The sequence below is a fragment of the Malus sylvestris genome, chromosome 8 (assembly GCF_916048215.2).
Source record: "Malus sylvestris chromosome 8, drMalSylv7.2, whole genome shotgun sequence".
In the NCBI taxonomy this organism is placed as follows: domain Eukaryota; kingdom Viridiplantae; phylum Streptophyta; class Magnoliopsida; order Rosales; family Rosaceae; genus Malus; species Malus sylvestris.
In genome coordinates, this window is record NC_062267.1 from 3,541,846 (window position 1) to 3,561,159 (window position 19,314).

A 19,314-nucleotide genomic window follows, 5' to 3' on the forward strand; every position below is an offset into this window, starting at 1 on the left:
CATTCCACCACCAAAATTCCTTTTGGTGTGGAGCAAAACCCTTGGACTCTCCTAATACCTCTTTTGCTACTTTTCGGATACAACTAGCCATAGAATCCCACCTTTGGCTAGCTTCCCCCTCTCTATCCCACCCACACTGGGTGATTACTTTCTCTTTGAAAATGGCTTGTTTTTCTCCTTTTAGATTCCACCATCTAGTCCTTGGGCACTTCCAAGTCTTGTTCTTTTTTCTCACTCTTTTGATATGTACATCCATCACCAACAAGCAATGTTGATTAGCCAAGCTCTCTCCCGGTATAACTTTGCAATCCTTACAAGTTATACGATCCCCTTTCCTCATTAGAAGAAAATCTATTTGTGTTTTTGACGACCCACTCTTGTAGGTGATCACATGTTATTCTCTCTTCTTAAAGAAGGTGCAAAATTAATACCTAGGATCCGAATCTTCAAATCGCTGATTGAATCACAGGATCATGCATGATTGATTACTGGACGTTCCAGTCCATTATTACGAAAAGTAGACGCTAAGAGTCCCATTCGTCGTATTTTCCTAATATGACTCGAATTCTACTCCACAATGAGGCTTCTGGACCAAGCTGGTTTAGTTGCACCGAGATATCCTCGAGTTCTCCAGACAATAACATGGCAGCAAATATGAGCAGAGCCACTATTGAAACACCGACAGAAATGAGAAAGAGGCCCCAAAAGCTTTCAAGGCTGAGACTATTGGAAGATATCAGACTGTTGGGGTCTGCACAACTTGCTTGTTTCTTGAACCACTTGCGCTCAATCACTTTCATCTGGTCTCCCTCGGTCACATTTAAGATTGCCCTCGAAACATCACGACTAAGAGGTGAACCTTTTGGTAACACCTGCAAATTACAAAATCAAAGGAAAAAAATGTTTGAATATATATATATATATATGGGAGAACATCATAGAGACAAAATCCAGAGATAAGCAGGTTAACTTACAAAGGCAAAACCATCGGCTTTAAATGTTGGGTCCATTGAAATATATTTTGAGCAGTATGTTGCATGAAAAACTTTCATGTAGGGTTGTTCATTGAAAGCTGCAGAAATACCATTATTTCTGCTACCATTGCGAAAAAGCTGGTTTAACTCTTCTGCGGAGTTATAAGTCTTAAGATTTTCATCCCGAAATCCCATCTCTCTCAAAATCTTGTAAACAAAAGAACCTGTTTGATAGCCAACATTGTGCCATTGTTTAAGAGGAAGTTTACATCAGTAACAGTTGGTTGGAGTTGTTGAACTGTTAAAAGAGATGTTAAACTTGCAGTGTAACTTTGAACCACAATGAGGACAACAAAGCACCATATGATCACCACTAATCTAGCCAAGTTGCTCACTAATCGCTCCCCTGGTGCAAAAGGAACGAACAATATAGTTAGTAGTACATTGTGGCATTATAAGTATAAAACAACACACTGTACAATTTGGGATTTACTTTTTCAGGCATATTTATAATGGAAGGCATGGAAAATGTTGAGCTACTCTGAAGAGAAAAAAAATTGTTTCGGTTAGCTTTGCACTAAGATATAGAGTACCACCACTACCAAGAACTTACGGTGTGCAAAAACCATGGTTGAGAAGGAGTACCAAAAGATTGTGCCAATTTGGTGATTGCGAGGGCCACAAAAGTCTTCATTAATCCGATGCTCAAGGACCCGACAACAAAACCAATGAATACAAAAGAACAAGCGCTTGTTATCCAAAGGTCCCATGTCAAGGGCTTCAAGAACACCCATGCATTCTTACTGTTGTTATCTATGATTGGCACAATCATGGACACCCCAGATTCTGTGAATGGCAATGTAAAATCAACATATAAGGACATGTTTCCTTTGATGGTTATAGATCCTACTGCAGCATCTCTTGAAGATCAACACCAGCCCAATTGGTGTTTGGATTCTAGAAGATTCTAGCAAGTAATATTAAGGTGGCCGGTGCATGCTTGAATATGCTAGACAATTCTAGCAAGCTATTGTCAGTGAAGTGATATGCTAGAAAACTCTAGCAAAGTGCAGCAATTGGTGGTATATTCAAGTCCACCGCCTTATGCTTAAGAAAATATAAAATGCTTTTGTTTGTGGAAGAATCTAGAAACGTGTTGGCTGAAATTGGAAGAACTCAATCTCACCGACTAGGTAAGTCGGTTTAGCAAAAGAGATGGAAAAGTGTGCATGATCAATGCACTAGAAAATTCTAGTGAATGTATAAGTCGGCAAACATGCCTTATAAATATGGGTGTGGTGTTGTAAGTTTGTAGCCAAGAAGAAGAAGGCAACCAAGTGAGAGTGAGAAGCAAGAATAATCTTGTGAGGAGTGTGAGTGGTCTAGAGTTTGTCTCTAGAAAGTGAGTGAGTGTCATAGCTTCTCAAGTGTGTCCTTAAGAGTTTGTGTTGTAATACTTTGTGAGTGTAATACAAATAATTTGTTTACTTGTGTTGTCTCTCCAACACTTGTGTTAGAGTTGTGTACTCTAAGTTTTTTTCTCAACAATTGGTATCAGAGCGTTACGATCGGGGACCGTCTCTAGTGAAGTTTTTGAGAATCATGAGAAGTTTAGTACTTCGCAAGATTATTCGTTAATCTTGTTCGGCTTATCAAAGTTCTACCGACACGATGGGAGATCTTCAAGTTGTTGGAGGAATCAAGAAGTTAAACAACAAAAATTACAACACATGGGCGACGTGTATGAAGTCTTACCTACAAGTCCAAGATCTTTGGGATGTTGTCGGTGGTCATGAAGTTACACAACCGGAAGAAGACACCAACGACATTTTTAAGAAGTGGAAGATCAAGGCAGGTAAGGCCATGTTTGCCTTAAAAACCACAGTTGAAGATGACATATTGGAGCACATACGGAAGGCCAAGACACCAAAAGAATCGTGGGACACCTTCGCCACACTCTTTTAAAAAATGAATGATACAAGATTGCAGCTTCTTGAGAACGAGTTGTTATCGGTGGCCCAAAGGGACATGACGATTGCCCAGTATTTCCACAAGGTAAAGTCTATTTGCCGTGAAATTTCTAAATTAGATCCCAGTGCTGCCATTGTAGAATCCAGGATAAAAAGAATAATTATCCATGGATTGAGACCCGAATATCGAGGCTTCGTTGCCGCTGTACAAGGATGGACGACCCAACCCTCATCTGTTGAGTTTGACAATTTGCTTGCCGATCAAGAAGCTTTGACAAAGCAAATGGGAGGGGTCTCGTTAAGAGGTGAGGAGGAAGCACTCTACACCAAAAGTAAAGGCAACTTTAAGCAACATGTTGGTGGTGGATCTAAAAGAAATGGTGACAAGGAAAAAGGTCATCAATGAGGAGGGAGTTCTTGACTAGGGGGAGCTCCGAAGTTTCACGGCAACCATGGTCAATCCCAGAATAATAAAAGGTTTGAGGGCAAGTGTTACAATTGTGGTAAGAAGGGTCACATGGCGAATGGGTGCTGGTTTAAAAGGCTTGCAGAAAGTAACGTCGCCAACTCAAAGAAGAAAAATGAAGATGATTGGGACATCATTGCGTCTCTAGCCCTGGAGGAAGAATGGGACGCTGGAGCATCCGTTGCTATGGAGAAGCAAGAGTCAGCTCTCACAGCAGCAAGTCTGGAGTCGATTGACTACCAGAATGATTGGATCGTGGATTCAGGCTGCTCAAACCATATGACAGGTGATGAGAAAAAGTTACAAAGTCTGACTAAGTACAAAGGATGCGGCATAATGGTGACGGCTAACGACTCAAGGCTACCGATTGCTCACATCGGTAAGACAGTAATTGAGCCCCGATACAACACTAACCATGTGCCGCTTCAAGATGTCTACCATGTTCCAGGTATGAAGAAAAATCTGCTTTCAGTGCTGCATCTGACGTCATTGGGAAATTATGTCTTGTTTGGTCCACGAGATGTGAAGGTGTATCGACACCTCAAGATCTTAGGGACGCCAACAATGGAGGGACGGCGACTGCAGTTAGTCTATGTAATGTCAGCAGAAACTGCATACGTAGACAAGATAAGGAAGAACGAGACAAAAGATTTATGGCACATGAGATTGGGTCACGTTAGCTATCACAAGATAAATGTGATGATGAAGAAGTCAATGCTTAAAGGGCTACCTCAACTTAACGTGAGAACAGACACAGTTTGTGCAGGATGCCAGTATGGTAAAGTACATCAACTACCATACGAAGAGTCGAAGTTTAAAGCGAAAGAGCCGTTGGAGTTGGTTCATTCCGATGTGTTCGGGCCTGTCAAGCAACCATCGATAAGTGGGATGCAATACAAGGTGACGTTCATTGGTGACTTCTCCAGGTATGTGTGGGTTTTCTTTATGAAAGAAAAATCTGAAACATTTTCAAAATTTAAAGAGTTTAAGGAGACAATTGAAGGAGAAGTGGGAAAGAAGATCTGTTGCATACGCACGAATAATGGAGGAGAATATACCTCGAATGAGTTTTCCCAGTATCTACGAGAATGTAGAATACGTCACCAGTTCACTTGTGCCAACACGCCACAATAGAATGGCGTAGCAGAAAGAAAGAACTGGTATCTTGTAGAAATATGTCGAAGTATGCTCCATGCCAAGAATGTACCAGGAAGGTTTTGGGCCGAAGCTATGAAAACTGCAAGTCATGTGATCAACAGGCTTCTTCAACCAAGGTTAGAATTTGTCTCACCCTTTGAAAAACTGTGGGATATGAAACCTACAGTTAGTTACTTTCGAGTATTTGGCTGTGTGTGCTACGTATTTGTTCCAAGTCACCTACGTAGCAAGTTTGACAAGAAGGTAGTTCGATGTATCTTTGTGGGATACGACAGCCAAAGAAAAGGGTGGAAATGTTGTGATCCTACGACTGGAAGGTGTTACACATCATGAGATGTGGTGTTTGATGAAACATCTTCTTGGTGGTCTTCAGAAAAATAGGCATTGCCTGATTCGAGAGAGATTGAAGATAAGCTGCAACAGAAGATGGGGGAGCAAATTGTTCGAATCCAGTCGAGACCAGATGAGTCTGAAGATTCACTTGATGGTGATGGTGTTGAGCAAGTAGTGCCCCAAAATCCTTGGCAAGCTGACGTATATCAACAACCAGAAGAAGATAGACCTAGTGAAGTGGAAGTATCAACTCCACAATCACAACTAAGGAGGTCAACAAGAATCCGGAAGCAAAATCCTAAATATGTCAACGCAGCCATAGAAGAAGAAGCAGCTGAACTTGAGTGGTTCAAAGTTGGGAGAAGAGGTCACTGCAGCGGAGCTAAATCAAGCTTGGAATCTAGCACCAAAGCAAAGAGATGTGAAACCCATATCATGCAAATGGGTGTGCAAGAAAAAGCTTCATCGTCAATTCGGCATGGAGGAAAGAATGAGCTGGTGTTGAGGGGGAGTGTTGAAGATCAACACCAGCCCAATTGGTGTTTGGATTCTAGAAGATTCTAGCAAGTAATATTAAGGTGGCTGGTGCATGCTTGAATATGATAGACAATTCTAGCAAGCTATTGTCGGTGAAGTGATATGCTAGAAAACTCTAGCAAAGTGCAACAATTGGTGGTATAGTCAAGTCCACCGCCTTATGCTTAAGAAAATATAAAATGTTTTTGTTTGTGGTAGAATCTAGAAACATATTGGCTGAAATTGGAAGAACTCAATCTCACCGACTAGGTAAGTCGGTTTAGCAAAAGAGATGGAAAAGTGTGCATGATCAATGCACTAGAAAATTCTAGTGAATGTATAAGTCGGCAAACATGCCCTACAAATATGGGTGTGGTGTTGTAAGTTTGTAGCCAAGAAGAAGAAGGCAACCAAGTGAGAGTGAGAAGCAAGAATAACTTGTGAGGAGTGTGAGTGGTCTAGAGTTTGTCTCTAGAAAGTGAGTGAGTGTCATAGCTTCTCAAGTGTGTCCTTAAGAGTTTGTGTTGTAATACTTTGTGAGTGTAATACAAGTAATTTGTTTACTTATGTTGTCTCTCCAACACTTGTGTTAGAGTTGTGTACTCCAAAATTTTTCCCCAACAGTGTCATAGTTCTATCAATAAAAAATGCCACTGTTAGTAAAGAAATGTGATTTTGTTTAGAATATGTCTTACCCCAAGATATACTTGATCGACCAAGTCATCATAACTGCCAGCAGCCTCACCATTAGACGTTGCATAGGGATGAAGATCGTAAGGTACATCATATGGTAACACTTTTATTACAGCTTCAAAGACGTCTATGCAGTATCCACCATTGATAGTGGTTTTCTTAGTCCTAGGGTATTGTGTCACAATTAAAAATTCAGAAAACGCTGTGTTTCCCGGGACTATAATTTTCAGCCGTTTCTGTTCACTTGTAGGAATCTGCCAACCCTTTGGAGCAGATGTGGTGTCTCCAGGCCATATAATTGATCGGAGACCAACAACATTAGGTGTAGGATATTTGCTTTTCTTTGTGGAATTGAAATTTCTCTGAAGTCCATTTTGAGGTGTCCAATATCCAACCAAAATTTCCCCATTTCCAAAGACATGAACTATCTGAAAAGTTGATGGTTGCAGTTCGCCGTTAAGAAGACTGAAATCTCCTAAAAGGCCTTTGAAACTTGTAGCTAGTAATGCTTGGACAAGTTTTAATGATGGTTGCAGTTCGCTGTCAACATAGATGGGCACTACTTCTCTCCGACCAAAAGTTTTAATGATGGCACTTCTTTCACTTGGGATGAGTCATTTAGTGTTGCTCTGAAAAAATATTCACTCCGAATTGAAGTAAGAGTTGGACTTGTTGCTGAATATGAAATTATGGGTACTTGGGCTTTGTCTCCAAGGCTGATTACGAAGTTGGTCTGCCTTGATGATTCAGGTCCTATGATGGCTTGCACTCTAGCATTCTTTATAAGGTCTAAAGCTGTTAATTTGAAAATGAAAATGACAATGGAGAATTGAATTAAAATATGATGTAGTTTCGAACTTTAAGAGCTCTATCAGAGTCAGTATACAAAAAAGTAAATCACCAACTTAATTGTTATGCGGACTTTTCATATACCAACTGACGTAACAATATTTAATTTGTTTATGCTTGAATTCACAAGTACACAACAAAAAAGAAAATATCACATCAATTGGTATCCAAAAGTTCGGATAAATAAGTACTATTGAAAAAATTAATAAATCAGATTTCTAAGAAAATGAAATTCAATCCAACAGGATTCTAAGTTTCTAATCATTGACAGCCGAAGAAGATAAGAAGATTTGATTAGTGGAACAAAATATGATACAGAACAAGAATACCAACTCACAAGAAAAAAGACAAGATGAAAATTACCAGCAGAAGCTGTGACAACAACATCGAAAGGCGATTTCCTTTTGTGCAAAACAAGCCTTGTCTTGTGGGCAGATTGAGAGGCCTAGAAGTCAGAGACGGCCATGCTAATGCAGCTCAGTGGCATCTTCCAGATTTGGTATCAGAGTTAACTGTTGGATAGTAGCCAAAATTAGTGGCCAACTTGCAAATACTTTTTGATTAAATAAAAGAAAAGAAAAGGTGGACAACCCTTCCTTGTTTTGGAGAAAAGAAAAAGGCACATTGTCTAAAGTCCTTTTTATTTGGCCCTTTGTGAAAGCCACAGGATAGTGGCTAGGTTTTAATTAGGACAGCAGCTGCCATTTGGGAAGAGTAGCAGAAAAATAAAGGCAGCAGCAGAGAAGACAAATTAGAAGTGCAGCAGCCCCTCTTTGAAGAGAAGAAGAAAGTGCTCATCTATTTGGTTAGTAATCATCCACCAAGGTAGTTGTTGTTGTAATAGCTTTGAGCTTTGTATAGAGAAGAAATTATTCACAATATTTCTTTCTCTATTTGTTTCTTTGGTGTGTGAGAGCTATTGGTTGTATTGGGGTTTTTGGGTTGTGAGCTTGCCAACACTTTGTAAACTCCCATTTGGTTGAGAGTGGATTATTGGGTGAGCTCCTACTGCTCCGAGGACATACTCCAGTTACACTGACTGTTGAGGAACCTCGTTAAAATCTTGGTGTCTTTTATATTTTGATCTTGCATTCCATTTGATATATTTCCTGTGGGTTAGCTTGAGTTGGTTCCAATTGGTTTGGTGCTATCCTAGCACAACAATTGGTATCAGAGCACTGGTTGCTCTTGGGTACTGTCTAGTTGCCAAAGATGTCAGACGGACAAGATGAGAATCCTTTTGGAAGCAACTCCGGGTTTGCAAGAACTACGGTGCAAAATGCAAAGTTCAAAGTGGAAAAATTTGATGGCACAAACAACTTCGGGATGTGGCAATGTGAGGTCAAAGATGTGTTGGCTCAACAAGATCTACTTGCTGCTTTCGGAGAGAAGCCGGAAGCTATGTCGAAGCCGGAATGGGGGAAATTAAATTTGTGGGCTTGCTCTTCAATTCGGTTGTGCCTTGCAAAAACTCAGAAGTATTTTGTGATGTGGGAGACAGTAGCAAGTGTGTTGTGGAAAAAATTGGAAAACAAGTATATGACGAAGAGTGCAGAGAACCGGCTACACTTGAAGAAAAAGCTCTACCGCTTCCAATACAAAGAAGGTACAAAAATGATTAGACACCTTGATGCTTTTAATAAGTTGATTGCCGACTTGTTAAATTTAGATGAGGATATTAAGGATGAAGATAAAACCTTAATATTGTTGAATTCCTTGCCGGATTCTTATGAACATTTTGCTACCACTATTATGCATGGTAAAGAAACTGTGAAATTTGAAGATGTGTCAAATGCCTTGATGAATTATGAAATGAGACATAGAGATAAAAATCATAATAGTACCTCTGAAGCTTTATTTGTTAGAGGTAGATCATCGGAGAGGCGATCATCTTCTAGTAGGAAAAAATCACACTCTCGACCTAGAGGAAACTCTAAAGGTAGAAAACCTTGGAAATGGATGAATGTGCATTTTGTCATAATAAGGGCCATTTGAAGAAAGATTGTCCTAGGTTGAAGACCAAAGGCAAAGAAAGTTCTGAAGCTAATGTTGTTGAGGTTGAAATAGATTTTTCTGATTTTGTTTTAACCACTTCCTCATCATTTGATTGTGCTACTAAGTGGGTGTTGGATACGGGTTGTACTCATCATATGACTCCTCATAAGGATTGGTTTTCAAGCTTGAAAGAGTTTGATGGTGGTGTTGTTTTCATGGGAGATGACAATCCTTGTACAACAAAAGGGATTGGTACAGTTCATTTGAAGTTGCATGATGGCATGGTTAAAGAGTTGACAGGTGTTCGTTATGTATCGAATTTGAAGAAAAATCTTATTTCTTTGGGCACTTTAGAATCCAAGGGCTTCAAGTTTCATTCAGATGGGTAGACATTGAAAGTTACTTATGGTGCACTTGTTGTGATGAAAGCTCCTCGATGTGGTCATTTGTATCTATTGCAAGGAAGCACTGTGACAGGTGAAGTGTCTGTAGTCTCAAAAAATATGGGCACATCTGATTCAAATACTACTAGACTGTGGCATATGAGATTAGGCCATGCCGGTGAGAAAGCTCTACAAGGGCTTGTGAAAAAAGGTATTCTAAAAGGTGCCATGACTTGTAAACTTGATTTCTGCGAGCATTGTGTCTTGAGGAAGCAAACTAGAGTGAAGTTTAGTACTGCAGTACATCAGACGAAGAGCATTCTTGATTATGTGCATTCGGATGTTTGGGGTCCTGCAAAGACTCCCTTTTTTAGTGGTAGACATTGGTTCGTGACCTTCATTGATGATTATTCAAGAAGGTCTTGGGTCTACACTGTGAAGCACAAGAGTAAGGTATTAAGCATTTTCTTGAGTTGGAAGAAAATGGTTGAGAACCAGACTGGGAAAAAGATTAAGATTTTGAGATCGGATAATGGTGGTGAATACACATCCGACCCTTTCTTTAAAGTTTGCAAAGAGGAAGGGATTGTGAGGCATTTCAGTGTTTGGGGAACTCCACAGCAAAATGGAGTTGCAGAAAGATTGAATCGAACCTTGCTTGAGAAGGTTAGATGTATGTTGTCTCAGTTGGGTTTAAGCAAGTCATTTTGGGCAGAGGCAGTTAATTATGCATGTCACATCATCAACCGGTTACCCTCAACTGCTGTTCAGGGTAAGACACCAATGGAGGTATGGACTGGAAAACCTTATTCTGATTATGACTATATTCGTATTTTTGGTTCACCTACTTATTTTCATGTGACTGAAAATAAATTTGATCCTAGAGCCAAAAAGGCTATCTTTCTTGGTTTTAGTAGTGGTGTCAAAGGTTACCGATTGTGGTGCCCAGAGATGAAGAAACTTGTAATCAGTAGAAATATGACATTTGATGGAGAAAGTATGTACAAAGACTCTGAGAAGAATGTGAAAGATGTCCAACATGTGGAGCTTGAGAAAGTTGCCTCTGGTACTTCAAATCCTATTTCCGCTGATGTCGAAGCCACTACAAGTGAAGAAGTTGGAGACCATGAAGATGTTGAAGAAGTTGAACTTGAAGATTCTATTTAAGTTGAAGAGCAAGTTTCACCTCAAGAGTCTATTGCCAAGAACCGAGGAAAGAGACAAATTACCAAGCCAGCTCGGTATAGTGACTATGTTGCTTTTGCTCTTCCTGTTATCATTGATGATATTTCATCCAATTTCGAGAAAGCCATTGAAAGTGAGAAGGAGAAGTGGTGCAATGCCATGGGTGATGAGATGAATTCTCTCTTGAAGAACAAGACTTGGGAGTTAGCTAAATTGCCTAAGGGCAAGAAAGCTATCGGTTGCAAATGGGTGTATGCCAAGAAGGAAGATGCTGATGAGAAAATCAATGTGAGATTCAAAGCAAGATTAGTTGCTAAAGGGTATGCACAAAAAGAGGGCATTGACTACAATGAAATCTTTTCTCCGGTTGTGAAACACTTCTCAATTCGCATTATGTTAGCTCTTGTTGCACAGTATGATCTTGAGCTTGTGCAACTTGATGTGAAGATGACTTTCCTACATGGTGATTTTAATGAAGAGATCTATATGTGTCAACCAGATGAGTATACAGTGAAAGGGAAGGAGAATTTGTTTTGCAAGTTGAAGAAATCACTTTATGGCTTAAAGCAATCTCCAAGACAATGGTATTTGAGGTTTGATAAATTTATGAGAGGCCAAAATTATTCTAGAAGTCAATATGATCATTGTGTGTACTTCAAGAAGTTGTAAGATGGATCTTTCATTTATTTGTTGATATATGTTGATGATATGTTGATTGCCTTAAAGAATGTCGAAGAGATTGAGAAATTGAAGAAGCAAATGAAGAATGAGTTTGAGATGAAGGATCTTGGTGAAGCGAAGAAGATCCTTGGCATGGAGATCACTAGAGATAGAGAGAAGGGTTTGGTCAGTTTGAATAAAAAACAATACCTTGAGAAGTTGATTCGGAAGTTTGGAGTTCATGATTCAACCAAACCGGTTAGTACCCCTTTGGCTTCTCATTTTAAATTGAGTTCTCTACAATGTCCTAAAAATGATAAAGAGAAGCTGCAAATGAAAAATATACCATATGCAAATTTGGTTGGTAGTTTGATGTATGCAATGGTATGCTCTAGACTGGATATTGCTTATGCAGTTGGCATGGTGAGTCGGGAAAGAGCATTGGCAATCAGCTAAGTGGATATTGAGGTATCTCTATGGTACTCGAGACGTTGGTTTATGCTTTGAGAGAGATGACTCTGGTATTGGTCATTTTGCAGTTGGTTATGTTGATTCAGATTATGCAGGTGATCTGGATGGAGGAAAGTCTACTACATGCTATGTGTTTACTATGGCTAAAGGGCCAGTTTGTTGAAGGTCCATTTTGCAGTCGTCTGTTGCCTTGTCTACTACAGAGGCTAAATATATGGTAGTTGCTGAAGCTATAAAAGAGGCCATTTGGATACATGGGCTAATTAGAGATTTGGGGGTTGATCAGACACAGGTGGAGGTACATTGTGATAGTCAGAGTGCCATTTATTTGGCTAAGTATCAGGTTCATCATGCGAGGACCAAGCACATAGATGTGCATTATCACTTTGTGCGCGAAGTCGTTGGTGAAGGAGAGATCATTCTCCAGAAGATTCCAACTAAAGATAACCCTGCTGATATGTTGACTAAGGTTGTTGGTGTAGCCAAGTTTGTTCACTGTTTGAACTTGGCTCACATTTTGCCTATATAAAGAAGGCGTTAAGCAGTATGAGTTTTGGAGCATTTGACTCGACATGAGTTGTTCTCTTGCTAGTGTTTGGGAGTGATTTTTATTGTTGATTGTGTTGGTTGGCTTATCATGATGTTTTTAGAATTTGGCCAAGGTGGATATTGTTGGATAGTGGCCAAAATTAGTGACCAACTTGCAAATACTTTTTGATTAAATAAAAGAAAAGAAAAGGTGGACAACATCATTGTGTCCCTTCCTTGTTTTGGGGAAAAGAAAAGGACACCTTGTCTAAAATCCTTTTTATTTGGCCCTTTGTGAAAGCCACGGGATAGTGGCTAGGTTTTAATTAGGGCAGCAGCTGCCATTTGGGAAGAGTAGCAGAAAAATAAAGGTAGCAGCAGAGAAGAAAAATTAGAAGTGCAGCAACCCCTCTTTGAAGAGAAGAAGAAAGTGCTCCTCTCTTTGGTTAGTAATCATCCACCAAGGTAGTTGTTGTAATAGCTTTGAGCTTTGTATAGAGAAGAAATTATTAACAATATTTCTTTCTTTATTTGTTTCTTTGGTATGTGAGAGCTATTGGTTGTATTGGGGTTTTTGGGTTGTGAGTTTGCCAACACTTTGTAAACTCCCATTTGGTTGATAGTGGATTATTGGGTGAGCTCCTACTGCTCCGAGGACGTACTCCAGTTACACTGACTGTTGAGGAACCTCGTTAAAATCTTGGTGTCTTTTATATTTTGTTCTTGCATTCCATTTGATATATTTCCTGTGGGTTAGCTTGAGTTGGTTCCAATTGGTTTGGTGCTATCCTAACACAACATTAACGACCATACCCACATTAACTGGGATAGTCTTAGTGCGTTTTGCTGTGGCCAGGAAAGTAGTCGTAAGCAATAAGAACAATAAGAGAGAGAAAATGGGGTTGCAGCTAGCATTGATGGTCATGTTTGACATTCTTCAAGCTTAATATGCAATTGATGGAATCAAGTAACAACCGAATCTTGTTTATGTAGAACTTGATAGAAGGTAAAGATTATTAATTATGAATAACAAATAGAAGTAAAAGAAGAATCCACAAATTTTATGTTATATATGTATTTAGTTTTGCTGCTGTCAATTCAATGATTCAAATGGCAAGTCATTTTCAGTACAAGTGGTATCAAAAGAGAGATTAATTTGAACACAGGATTTCAAGTGCATGGGTGAATTTTTTAAATCAGCTAAGCTAAAAGTCTCTTGTTAAAGTTGTGAATGTTTGGCTCATTAGATGTAAAATTTGAATTTCCCAATAGATGGGGGTGGGACACGGTGTCTAAAATTTGAAGTGTGGAACAGTTTTGGCTCCTTTGATGATTAGAATTGGATTTGATTGGCTGTTAAGCTATATTGAAGAAAGAATTGCTGGTAGAGGTGCAAGATTTTTCATTTGTGGATTAGACAAGAAAAGTTATAAGGTGTTGATATCTTACCGTTTTGGAGGGTTTAAAAGGAATCAATTTCCTCTATGAGTAATTCATTTTTTACCTTCCACTTGGACAGTCCAATCTAATTTTAGACACCAAACGAACGCTATGATTTATCATTTGTCTTATTTCTATCGTCGGTCTAACTTAGACTAATTCAAGCGATAATTGTATGGTCTTATATGATATATATGTTTAATTCTTTGTAACTATGCATACAATTAATGAGTAATGGTACAAGCATTCTTCTTTACAATAGCATTACTTGAGAAACAAGGATATGAATAACTTGGAAGTAAAGGGAAAAAAAAAGCACATGTGAAATTGCTAGGTCTACAGAATGTTTTTGTTAATACAAAATTGAGAGGGGCTTGGGAGTCAGCTACCTAGAGAAACAAAGACGAATGATCAACCTGAATTTTAATTTGTAATTTTATCTAACTTCTGCGCAACTACATAATAGTGGACTTTATATATAGAATTTGGATTGATCGACTCCAAGAAACATTAATGGAATTCTTCAATTAACTAAGAGCTTAACTGTGAAAAGAATGCATTTCATCAGTGGCTGGAAACAGCGCATAAACACAGATTATATAGAAATTGTGATGATGCTATGCCCGAATGATATATTTAAGTTTTCTGTCACTCGTTCAGTGAGTCAACTGCGAGTTGTCAATGTTTTTCATTAGAGGAGGGGGACTCTTACACAGTACCTTAGCTACAAGCAGGGCCGGTCCTGAGATTTTAGAGGCTCTGTGCAGGATCCAAACGGGGCCCTTACATGGCCTAAAATTTTGGTTGCTATATTTTCTTTTATACTTTTTATTTTTTATGTGTATAAATTGATATAACGCACAAGAAAATAAATAAAAATGAAACATGGTGTGTTGGGTTTGTGTATCTATATGCATCCCTTATGTTTTTGGGTTTGAAACTCCTTACTTTTTAATAGAAAAAGCATGGTATGGTGGATATATACTTATCATATCACCGTTCAAATATTATTAATTAAAAATAAATGGTTAAATTCATAATTAAAAATAAATGCATCCATTCGTATTTAATAATTGTAAATATAGGCAAGCACGGACTCGAACTCGTGCACAGGTAGATAGCAAAAGCAGCGCCTGCCAAACCGGCTATGACTGCTTTATTTAATATGCTCACGTTTATGGTATATATCTAGTATATTTCAAAGGTTATATATTAAATTTAGGGGCCTCGAAAAAACGGAGGCCCTGTGCGGTTGCACTCCTCGCACCCCCTCAAGGCCGGCCTTGGCTACAAGCCCCTATATATCGCTCAAAGTTGTCCATGTTTGACAGCTAAGAATATTAGATTCTTCAAGGAAAATATTGGCAGGGATAAAAGTTGACTTTCCCCATCAATGGGAGTCGGATTCGGTGACTGAAATCAGTCTGAAACATTACGTGTTGTCATTTTTCATATATTCTATCACCAAGTCTAGCTTTGACTAAATCAAATGATCATTTCCGTTCATTGTATGGTTTGGTATGAATGATATATATTTTTTATTATTGGTACCTTTCCGTGCAAGTTACGAATAATGGTACAAGCATACTTCTTTACCAAACCCCTCATTATTCAATCGGTTCACATAAACTTGCTGAAAACCTAGCAATTACTTGAGAAATAAGGATATGAACAACTTGAAATTGCTAGGTTTTCAGCAAGTTTATGTGAACCGATTGAATAATGAGGGGTTTGGATGTACGTACCTAGAGAAACAAGAATGTTGGTCAAGTTGAAATTTAATTTGTATTTTTCCCAGTTAGCTAGCTAGTGTGTACAACTACATATCAGTGGACTTTATATTTGGAATTTGAATCGATCAACTCAGAGGCATTAATGGAATTCTTCAACTAAGAATTTTATTGCGAAAGGAATGCATTCGATCAGTGGCTGAACAAAGCAAATAAAAACAGATTTTATAGAAACTGTGATCACGATATTGTTGTGCTCGTTGATAAACCACATTTGAATTCTGCATCTCCTGCCACAGCCAAGATGCCACAGCAGCCACAAGACTGATGGAATATCCTCAATTAAGCCTTTTCCGCAGACTAATCTTTTGGGCTGGTGAATTCGTTCAACGTTTGTTGAATTTCGAATGTAAATTTTGTTTTGTATCGTCTGTTTGGTTTTGAAGAGTTTGTTCTTCATCCGAACTCTCATTTTAATTTCCTAGATATGCTTGAATACAAGACTACTCAAACCATCGAGCAATATTGTTTCATGGTATCATCCTCACCTGGCATCACGACAAATTATCCCCTCACCATGGCAAATTCTGCTGCACCCTCTCTTTGCAGTGTCTCTCACTTTTTGCTTCTTAAACTCGACCACCACAATGACCCCGTTTGGAAAATTCTGCTGCACCCTCTCTTTGCAGTGTCTCCACATTTTGCCTCTTAAACTTGACCGCCACAATTACCCCGTTTGGAGGGCCCAGTTAATCCCCTAATCCCTTTGCTACGCAGTCGTAACCTTCTTCCATTTGTTGATGGAACATCTCAGTGTCCTCCTGCATTTCTGTATTTCTTCTCAACGCTAAATGACAACTCACTGATGAGATCAATCCCCTCTTCGAACCCTGGATTCAGGATCAAATGGTCCTCTAGTGGCTGATGAATTCACTACCACCACTTGTGATGAATGTGATTGTTAAATGCATCAGTGCTGCTGAAGCCTTGAAGAGCCTTCCTCTCACAACCGTGTCATTCAACAAGGTCAACTTCTCAATCTCCGTCAAGGTGATCTCTATATTGCTGATTTTTAGGAGTCTTGCCGGCTTGAATGGAAGCCCTTGTGTTTTCATGGGTGAGCCAGAAAGAGCTAGTTGATCAGTCAAAGTATTTATCCTGTCCAAAAAATCAGCGATACAGAGATCCCCTCGAGGGAGATTGAGAAGTTCAGTTGAATAACACGGTTGTGTGAGGAAGGAGCGTATCGGTCTTGAAAAGCCTTCATGCTTTAGAAGCACTGATGCATATTACAATCACATGCAAAGCCTTCATGCTTTAGAAGCACTGATGCATTATACAATCACATGCATCACAGATGGAGACAGTGAACTCGTCAGCCACTAGAGGACCATCTGATCCTGTTGGATTCAGGGTTCGATCAGCTGTGAGTTGTCCTTCAGCGTCGAGAAGAAATGTAGGAGGACAATGAGATGTTCCATCGACAAAGTGAAGAAGACTATGACTGCTTGGCAAGGGGATGAACTGAGCCCTCCAGAGGGAGTAATTGTGGCGGTCAAGTTTTAGAGGCAAAAAGTGACAGCTCGGAAAGAGAGGGTGTATCAGAATTTGCCATGGTGAGGGAATAATTTGTCGTGAGACTAGGAGAGGATGATACCATGAAAGAATATTGCTCAATGGTTTGAGCAGTCTTGTATTCAAGTATATATAGGACTTTACAATGAGAGTTTCGATGAAGAACAAACTCTTCAAAACCAAACAGATATTAACAGATAATACGAAACAAAATTTACATTTGAAATTCAACAGACTTTGAACGAATTCAACAACCCAAAAGATTGGTCTCTTGAGAAGTCTGCGGCAAGGGCTTGACTCAGGATATTCCATCTGTTGTGACTGCTGTGGCATCTTGGCGGTGGCGGGAGATGCAGAATTCAAATATGGTCCATCAAAACTTTAATTCTTACCAGGGTCATGCATATACAGCATAGTCTCTTTCATTACATGTATATTCAACAAAACTTTTTTGGGGTAGGCCACATCCAAACCTTGAACACAACAGATTTTTTTTGTTTCGTCTCTTTCATTGCAGAGAATAAGAAGGCGACAGCTGCTGTCCTCTCCCAGCTTGTAGGTTTCTCTCTCACGGCCTCTACAAATTGATATCTCGAATGATCGTATGATTTATTTTACTCCCCGCTTGATCGTTCGTAATCTCAATCTGAAGGATGTTTTTTTTTTTCTAATATGAAAACAAACAAATGATAAAATTGACGTCACCAGCAAAACTGAGTTCGAGAGAGAGAAAACAAATTTACTCTCCTTTTAATCACTTCCTTCTGTGCTAATATTTGATACCTTCTAAGTGTACATTTGACCAAATCGTTGATTAGTTTTAACTTATATATAATTTGTACTACCATCAAATCGAGATAAAACACCGTTTTCCTAACCCTTCTAGGCTTAGGAAAAAATGGATTAGCAAGTGTGTAGCTGGGCTATGCAATTTTGGTTCTAATATGTACTTGATCTCCACCCTGTTTTTTGGTTATTTGCAGACATTGGTCCATCGTCAACCATGTCTACTCAGAGGCGCTATTTTGTTAGTGAGGTGTTTCAACTTTCAAAGGGAAGCAAGTACTCAGCCCGTCCCCGACTATGAACCTCGCATGGACGACATACATTGTAGTTTCAGACCTCGGCTTCTGTTCAAATTTCAGCTATCCAAGGCAACCGGTTGTAACCAATCTTAAGATAATGATGATATTACTCCATTCTTAAGATTTTACAGTCTAGCGAGGGGTATGTTGGTATTTAGACAATATTTCATCATTAATAAAACTTGAATAAAATGATAAAGATTGAAAATCAAAGAAACAGAGTGCTTTGGAAACAGAGGGCTGATGCTTTTTCTTAAAACAGAGATCTTATATTTTCATTCAGATATTTCTGATATATATGGCTCAATACATAAGCCGACTGAAATAATTGGGTCGACTGATAAAGAGAATGGGTCGACTGATAAAGGCAACAGTCAACCCTTTTACACAGAATCAGTTTCAGTCAAGCAGAATCAGTTTAAGTAAAGCATTAACTTTTAACACTCCCTTTTAATGCTTTGCTGCTTCACTCCCAAAAGTTCTCTTAGGTAGATGAATCTGTCCTTTGGTAATGCCTTGGTGAAGATACCAGCAACTTGATCTTCTGTCTTGCAGTAGACCACATCCACTTCCTTGTCTTCCACAACACCTCTGATGTAGTGATGCTTCAGAGCAATATGCTTTGATTTACCATGACAGACAGGATTCTTGCTCATGGCAATAGCTGACTTATTATCACAAAGGATATGAGTTGCTGATTCTTGTTTCTCACCAAAATCTTGCATAATTCTTCTCAGCCACACTGCTTGAGAAGTTGCAATTGAAGCCGACACATACTCAGCCTCTGCCGTTGATAGTGCAACTGATTTCTGTTTCTTAGATGCCCAAGAGAATACACCAGTCCCTAATGTAAAAGTATAGCCAAATGTGCTCTTCAAGTCATCCACACTACCTCCCCAGTCACTATCACAGAACGCATACAATTTTGGCTCAACATTCCTTTCATACATAATACCAAAGTCAATTGTACCTTGTATTTATCTTAGGATCCTCTTTGCAGCTCCATAGTGAATGCAAGTAGGCTTGTGCATAAATCTGGACAACAAGCTTGCAGCATACATAATATCGGGTCTAGTCGCTGTCAAATACAACAAACTCCCAACCAGGCTTCTATACACAGATTCATCAGCATCACCACTACCATCTTCTCTTTGAAACTTTTCATTCACAACTAGAGGTGTTGCAACAGGCTTGCAACCAACCATTTTGAACTTTTCTAGAAGTGTTTTTGCATATTTCTTTTGAGTAATAAAGATACCATCATTTGATTGAATGATACTAATTCCCAAAAAATAATGCAACA

The 19,314-nt window shown here is 39.1% G+C and overlaps 1 pseudogene; it reads right to left on the reverse strand.

The window, feature by feature from the left end:
- Positions 1–524: 524 nt before the first annotated feature.
- On the reverse strand, positions 525–13,106 carry LOC126632530 (glutamate receptor 2.8-like; annotated as a pseudogene).
- Positions 13,107–19,314: the final 6,208 nt, after the last annotated feature.